Here is an 8545-nt window from a genome sequence, read left to right on the forward strand (position 1 = left end):
TTTCAGAAGCCTGTATCTCTGATGGTATGGGGTTGCATGAGTGTGTGTGGCATGGGGAGCTTACACATCTGGAAAGGCACCATCAATGCTGAAAGGTTTATGCAAGTTCTAGAACAACATATGCTCCCATCCAGATGTTATCTCTTTCAGGAAAGACCTTGCATTTTCCAACATGACAATGTCAGACCACATACTGCATCAATTACAACATCATGGCTGCGTAGATGAATGATCCGGGTACTGAAATGGCCAGCCTGAAGTCCAGATCTTTCTCCCATAGAAAACATTTGGCACATCATAAAGAGGAAGATGCGACAAAGAAGACCTAAGACAGTTGAGCAACTAGAAGCCTGTATTAGACAACGTTCATATTCCTAAACTTGAGCAACTTGTATCCTCAGTCCCCAGATGTTTGCAGACTGTTGCCACACAGTGGTAAACATGGCCTTGTCCAAACTTTTTTGAGATGTGTTGATGTCATACAATTTTAAATAAACTTATGTTTCCCTTAAAAATACAATTTTTCTCAGTTTAAACATTTGATATGTCATCTATGTTGTTTTCTTAATAAAATATTGGAATTTGAAATTTCCACATCATTGCAATCTGTTTTATTCACAAACTTTTTTTGGAATCGGGTTTGAACATTAAACCCTCTGGCTTTGTGATACTTTATTTTTCTGTGAGCTCTGTTATAGATCTTTCTGACAGCAAATTAATTGGTTCACGTCAATGTAACAGAGCACATCAGGATGAATCCAAACCACACAAAACAAACAAACGTTTCTGCAAATGTGGTTGTAGTTACTTCTCTGTGACAGACTCATCATACAAGCAAACATTAAAGACATTCAGTTTAATCCAGACAGAAAACGGGCACTGTATGTCCTCTGGTGTTCATCTGCAGAACTACACATAGCCCATGTTGCACAAACTCCTCCATCACAATATAGTAAAAATCATTAATGTAGAGAAAACCCATTAAAACATGATGTATTTCAAAACGGGTGCATGTTTTGACAAAAAAAATAAAAAAATATTGAGGAATGTTTTTTTTTTTTTTTTTTTTTTTTTAGTGATTTCTACCAGCAAAAAAAATAAACAGATAAAATGTCAATCAAACATTTGAGATATGCTAATAAATAAGACAGAAAAAAAAACAAATAAAAATATTTTGCAGAAAATATAGACAAGCCTTTGACACTTTTACTTTCTGAAGCTACTTTATGCATATATGAAAAGAGACCAAGTGTTAAAAAAGAATTATAAAAAGTTGGTTCTGAGAAAAGCTTTAGCATCATTTGGATGCAGATGCCACATGATTTGATATTTTGTATTTAAAGCAGTGAAACAATCTTTAATATGTGATTTAAATGTCCAGAAGGTGTTCAAAACTTGTTGGACCATCGTATGAAACTCATTAATAAGCTAATAACTTTAAGAAAACCTTTAAGTATGTTGTTAGGAGACTGGGCTGCAGGTTTGGCAAGTCTGCGGTTTTCCCATTGGGCTGATTTAAAACTCTTGTCATGGGATAATTGTATTCCCCTGTGGACAAAAGGTTTGACATATTGCAGTAATTATATGACTGAAATGCTTGGAATGAAATATATTCTATCAATGATTAACCTGTGCGATTAACCTGATGCCATTGGATCAGAGTACTGTCAATTACTGTCAAAAAAGTTTGCATTTGGAGTGCTCAAAACCATTAGATCAAAGAACTTGGTCAATGCTTTCGCAAGGTTTTTAAACCATACAGCTACATTCTACATTCATACAGGTACATTCTACATTCAGCTACAAGCTACATTCAAAGCTAAATTTAACTAATGGCCAATACAAAAAACAATAATAAAAAAACAGGTACAGTAAAAAGTGTAGAAATCTGTGTTTTGTTAGGGCAGTATTTGTGGCAGTCGAAAAATCACGCTGGGAAATTGGCAGATAGCATTGTTCGGTGTGTATGTTAGGGTAATATGTTATGTATAGTACAACCCGATCACACATAAATGCGTATAAATAGTACGAGTGTGCAATGTCGTGGAATGTATACGCCAAAACTAATTTTGGCGTGCATATGATACGCTGTTTTTCGCGTGCATATGATACGCACTTTATGGCGTATACCCATAAAGAAGTTTACCTATAATGAAAATTACAGGCCTCTCTCTTCTTTTTTGCCCCACTGTACCAATATAGTTTGAAATATATGTATGTATTTATTAATTAATACCATTAATACATATGTTGCTTTTTAAAATGTGACTTTGGTGACTTTGACAACAATAAGGTTTTTGCCTAGGCCCTAGGCCATCAAAATGGCTAGAAATGAGTATTGACAACTATTTCCACCATTCTCTTTCATCAACATTCTAGCTGAATTAATAAGCAATTCTCAATCTGGGAAATAATCTTTTCCACTTTCACACCTTTCATTCGCTTTGAATTTTCTGATTTGTGAAAGTGTATAAGCACTTTAAACCTATCTATTTATTTTTTGTGACTGATTCACAGACCTTGATGATTCACTTCCACTTCTGGGGCAGACTCATCAATATTGCTCATATCTGATTCCCTCTGAATCCCAGGGTCTTCAACACCTTTTCCTGACATTTCATCTCCAGATCTCCAGTCACTTTCTAGCACTTTTCCAATTGACATTTCTTTAATTTCCATTTTCTTGCATGTTTTAAAAACACTTCCATCCTCTATCATTTCTGTGAACAAGTTGGCATCATCGATGCGTAGATAGATGTGCCAAGAAGACATTCATTGGCAAGCTTACTGTGTTTAAAGTTGACAAAAGTAGGTCAACTAGTTCTCACACACACTAGCGTAAGAGTCATTGGTAATGTTTAACCAGGAAAACAAACATCATGATAGAGGGCAAATGCAAAAAAAAAAGAGAGTCAACAAATAAGCTGATGCCAAATTGGTTGGTTAATTGACTGATTGAGGCTACGTCTACACTAATCCGGATAAATTTAAAAACTGAGTTCCGCGTCCACACTATCATTTTCAATCGTTTTCCAAAAAATTTTCATCTACACTGAAACGTCTGAAAACACTTACATCCCCGTACTGCGCATGTGCAAATCCAAGAGGCTTCGACTTGCGTCATTTCCGCTACTCTTTTATTTACTCTTTTAAATTTTGCGGCAATGTCGGGAAAAGGCACTGAGTTTTTTTACAGTATGTACAAACTGACATTAATATTTAACAAGGCTGTCAAAACAGAAAGCATACAAAACAACTGCTGTACAATGTCATTTACTATCTTGGATATCTGAATTGGTCATATGACTGCATCACATGGCTAAATGCGTCATCGTATTAAAAAGCCTCCGTTTTCACAGTCCACACTTCGACGCGAAGACGCCGTTTTCAAATGTATCCGCTTTGGCGAGCGTTTTCAAAACGATACGTTTTCATTGACTTAAAACGCTGTCTCAGTGTGGATGGAAGGCCAAAACGTAGAGAAAAATATACGTTTTCAAATGAATATGGTTTATGGTTTGTCTTGATCTTTTCTCTTTTACAGCTTTCAAGACAGTATGTGTCAGTTTACACGGTGCACTTGAGCCCCCCAAAACTGGTAATACTCTCAGTAGACAAGGCTGTCAAACAGGCACTAGTGAACCTTTCAGAGGGAGTTTGGAGACAGAGATATTACACCCATGTTCCATATGGTAAGCGTTCATCTTTAAATAGTCCTTTAATAAACACATTATTTTTTGTATAGCACACTATAAATATTAGTTTAGAAACCAGTTTAAGGTGGTCGGATTATACAAATGGGTTAACTACATTTTTTATTTAGTGCAACAGTGCTGAACTATTTTATAGTTCATTTACACTACAGTTTTTACAGTAAAAAATACTTTGCACATACAGCTGCTGCTAGTTAACTGCTGCAAATTTACAGTGAAACGTTTTTTGTGTATTGCACTATAGTAGAATTTATCAAATGGGCCATAGAAATAAAGTGTTATCAATGTTTTATGCACAAAGTGTGATTACCACATCAGTGCTGGATTTCTTGCTGTTGTGTTTAATACTGGCTTAATCTAAGCCCTATCTGTGAAACCAGGCCAAAGACAAGCAAACAATTCTGTCAAACATAAAAGTCAGCCTTCTAGTACAATGGTAAAATTAAATAAATATACAGTATAAAGATAAGAAACTTCACTTTGCCCTCAGCCTAAATGATTTGCCTGGAAATAAATGATAGTTTAATGAGACTGATGAGAAGATCACTGATAGATACACAAGACAAATTATCTCATATTTACCCTTTTTTCAGAATCTTTTTTTCTTCTGTTTAATCTCATCATGCCATAAATGGTTTTAAAAATTTCTAAGGTAATGATACAAAGGTACTTTTTCAGCAATTTCAAGTGTGCACATACCAGCGACATATGCTGTGTGATGTGACCCTCGGCACATTTAATTCATCACTGCTCCATAGAACAGTAACAGGAGACTTTAAAACACAAAACAAAAATAGACCTTGATTATGTTAATATTAACTTAAAATCCATGATATAAAAAAACTGCTGATGCTTGTCAGTGCTGAAGGTTATTATATTTGGGTCAACACGTCCTTGTAAATGATAGACTTGTCTGGTCTCAGCATGAAAAATACACAAAAGCCTTTAACCCTTGGGAGTCTGAACTGTTTTGGGGCCTATTATATTTTAATCAGAAACAAGTTTATTTTTTCTTACTCCATTGGCAGTTCATTTACATGTACAGTGGCAACATTCTTCTGAATCATTAGATTTTGTAAACTATGCGATTCACACAATAATATAATTTTGAGTTTCGGTTTATTTATCAGACACGCATACAATGCATGATCGTGCCAGCGCTAAGGCTATATTGTCTGTTATATTTGCTTATTAAAAATGAAGCAAATATATTAAAAAAATAATTAAAATTAAGATACAATTTATACAAAACAAAATATACAAATTCACATCAGTATGAAACAAAGATACGTTTGACTAGTAGGTCCTATGTTTATAGTGTAATGGGTATGTAGATGGGAAGGAAAGAGGCGGTAATCGGCGAACGTTCAACAACTTTATTTCAAAATAATAAACAAAACTAAAGTAACGTGGGCAGCCCCTACGGACGACTGCCCGCACACACATAAAACATATATATATATATTTGCCTGGTTCTCTCTCGTTTTCCACTGTCTTCGCTCCTCCTTTTATTACTCCCGTTACTCCACCATGAGATGAGACTGGTGTGGTACGCAGCTGGCACTCATAATCACTCGCCACCGGCCCGCTCTCACGGTCCCTCGCCTCGCCACTTGCCACATACCCCCATTGCCCCTCGCAGGCCGGGGGGTACTCCTGAGATTGCGGTCTGGAGGGAAAGCCTACTTGAAAACGAACAGAGTCAGAAAGCTGAATTTGGTGAAAAGCTCCATGCTATCAGACCTTCCTGGCCTGCCCAGGAAAAGTGTCTCCTCCTGGGAACGGTCAGATCGGTGGCCCCCTCCAGGGGTGGTCACAAGCAAAGACAGACTACAAACAGGCAATCCCAGGTTTATTGAGTTGAGGGTGAAACTCGACATCCAATGGCACATCCGAGAACCGGACCCCGGAAATGGCATGCCGGAAGCCCATAAAAAACAGTGCGCTGCGGGGTTTGTTGAGAGACTTCCAGGAACGACCCATCAAAGTAAGGCATGGGTCAGGTACCTCCCCGGGAGGAAGTACCATCCGGGGCATGAATTTACTGCTCAGATGCGCCCCTGGAGGAAAATTCTCCATAAAAACGGACAAAGTCCGAAAGCTTAACTCAATGCTATCAGACCTCCCTGGCCTGCCCAGGGAGGGTGCCTCATCCCAGGCACGGACAGATCCGTCGCCCCTCTGGAGGGTGGGTGCGAGCAAAGTCGGACTCAAAACAGCCTGTCAGTGTTTTGTCGAAGAGAGGGTGAACCTCAACATCCATACGCGCACCCGAGAACTGGACCCAGGGAATAGCATGCCGGAAATGAGTGGGTTTGTAAAAACGAACAGCCGAACTTGACAAAAAGCTCCAAGCTAACGGACCTCCCCAGTCGCCTTGGTCCTGGGCACGGTCGAATGGTGGATCTCCCTGGGAGAGGGCCCATCCCAAGACGGATTCAAAACAGGCACACTGGGTTTTGTAAAGGATAGGATGAAACTTGATGTTGCACCGAAGGAAAACCGGACCCAGGGAATGCTGTGCCGGAAAGTTCGTAAAAAGGGGTGTGCTGCAGGTTTGCTAGAGACTTCCAGGAACGACCTGCCGAGAAACAAGCGTGTTTGTAAAAACTAAAGTCCAAAAGCCGAACTCAGCGGAAATCTCTAAGCAGACCTCCTCGGTCCCCGGTGGGAATGGTCAGAACAACGGGTCTCCCCAGGGATGGGAAGTGTGCCGAGATGGACTCAAAATGTGCACCCGGGTTTTGTCGAGGAGAGGGTGAAACTTGATGTTGAAAAATACACCTGAGAACCAGATCCAGGGAATGGTCTGCTTGAAAGCCCATAAAAAGAAGTGCACTGCAGGTTGGTCTAGAGACTTCAGGGAACGACCTGCCGCGAAACAAGTGGGTTTGTAAAAACGAACAGCCGTACTCTGTGAAAATCTCTAAGATAATGAACCTCCCCGGCTGTGAACCGGGGAGGGTGCCTCAGTTCCAGGTGGGCCATCTGGTGGTGGCGCCGAGACTCAAAATGGGTCGTTTGGGTTTCGTCGAGGCCACGACAAGCCCGACATTGAAACAAACAAGGGTGAGGCCTGGTAGACGTGCAGCCCCGGGCCCTCTTGAGGGGTGCTTTCCTTTTTTATTTTCACCTGGTCGAAAGGAACTTGAGGGGCAGGCCATTGCCCGGTTCGACGAGAACCGCTATGGGCAAAGTGAACCTCCCCGCTCAGCGCATTGAATGCCAGGGGACGTTGGGGCGAGCGTCACCCACAGGAGATTAAGACAGTCCGTCAGAAATGAAGGTCCGGAGCTGTGTTGTTTGATTGCTCCAACCGCTGCTTTGATAACTGTGGCAATTCCAGAGCTAATATATGCAAACAAGCACTGACTCTGCCCTCCCGGGGATCGGAACGCATGAATTTATCAGATCTAAAACCCATCCGGGTGCGTCCAGGCAATCGTGGCCATCCAGTCCCCATGGCGGCGATGACTAATTCAAATGTCTGCCCTATCAACTTTCAATGGTACATTCGGCGCCTACCATGGTGACCATGGGTAACGGGGAATCAGGGTTTGATTCTGGAGAGGAAGCCTGAGAAACGTCTACCACATCCAAGGAAGGCAGCAGGCATGCAAATTACCCATTTATGACACGGAGAGGTAGTGATGAAAAATAACAATTCAGGTCTCTTTCAAGGCCCTGTAACTGGAATGAGCATATCCTAATTTACCCATTGAAGAGGAAGTCTGGTGCCATCTGTCCCAGACCCTGTTTCCTGGCACCCCCCGGATGCCCTTAGCTGGGCGATTAACAACAAATCGTCTTTGCGACATTTTTCAAATTTCTTCTCCATGGGTGCAATCGTAAATTTATCTATTATATATTTATCTTATTAAAATATCTAGCCAACAGACGAGCCCCCAATTACATGTTACGCTGTAACTGGGACCTTAGATTCAAGAGCTGACGGGGCCAAAATAACAAACAAAACTGTTATATATATATATATATAATATATATTTGGTTAGGGGGTTATATATATATATATATAACCCCCTAACCAAAAACAGAGATCAAAAACAGTTTACAATAAACAAAAATGGCATCAGACTCCCTACTTTCCCAAATAATCAGCATTTACAATATATTTACAACCAGGCAAACAAACTGAAAAGGGCAGCCCAAATCAATGTCAGAAAACAGGCAAAGGGTCAGATATGTCAATAAAGTTCCTCTGATACAAACAGTATCAGATTTAAACAAACAAACAAGCAATACTCACAGTTTCTAATATTCTTAACTAGGCATGTGCTGATTTTCGGTAATGCGATATATCACGATAATGAATATGCAGGATATTGTTATCGTGGGCACTTCAAAATATCGTAAATAATATTTTATTAACAATTATTAAATTTTTTATAATGCACTCAAGAATACTTTGCCCATCAACCGTATAAATGCTCAACACTGCTATTCTGCGTCAAAGGGACACGCACTCAGATGTAATTAACACGCGCAATTAATCGCAACATGAAAAATGTATATCGGCACATGCCTATTCTTAACACAGTCAAACTTTTCTAACACACAAACAAACTGTACTATACAGGTCAAAAACTCTCTTTCAAAACACAAGATCTCAGAAACAAACTCGTTAAAAGAAGTGATGATATGCTTTTTAAAATACTGTGGACCAATCAGAACATAGTAGCAAACAGCCTGTAGGAACCAATCAAATAAACTTCCTGGACAGACTCACAAAATAGAGGTCACAAAATACAAAACATAGGGTTGTAACAATTAAAGGTTATGAAAGCATTAGAATGAATCTCTTTCAAAACAAT

This window comes from Pseudorasbora parva, chromosome 2 (assembly GCF_024679245.1).
Source record: "Pseudorasbora parva isolate DD20220531a chromosome 2, ASM2467924v1, whole genome shotgun sequence".
Taxonomy (NCBI): domain Eukaryota; kingdom Metazoa; phylum Chordata; class Actinopteri; order Cypriniformes; family Gobionidae; genus Pseudorasbora; species Pseudorasbora parva.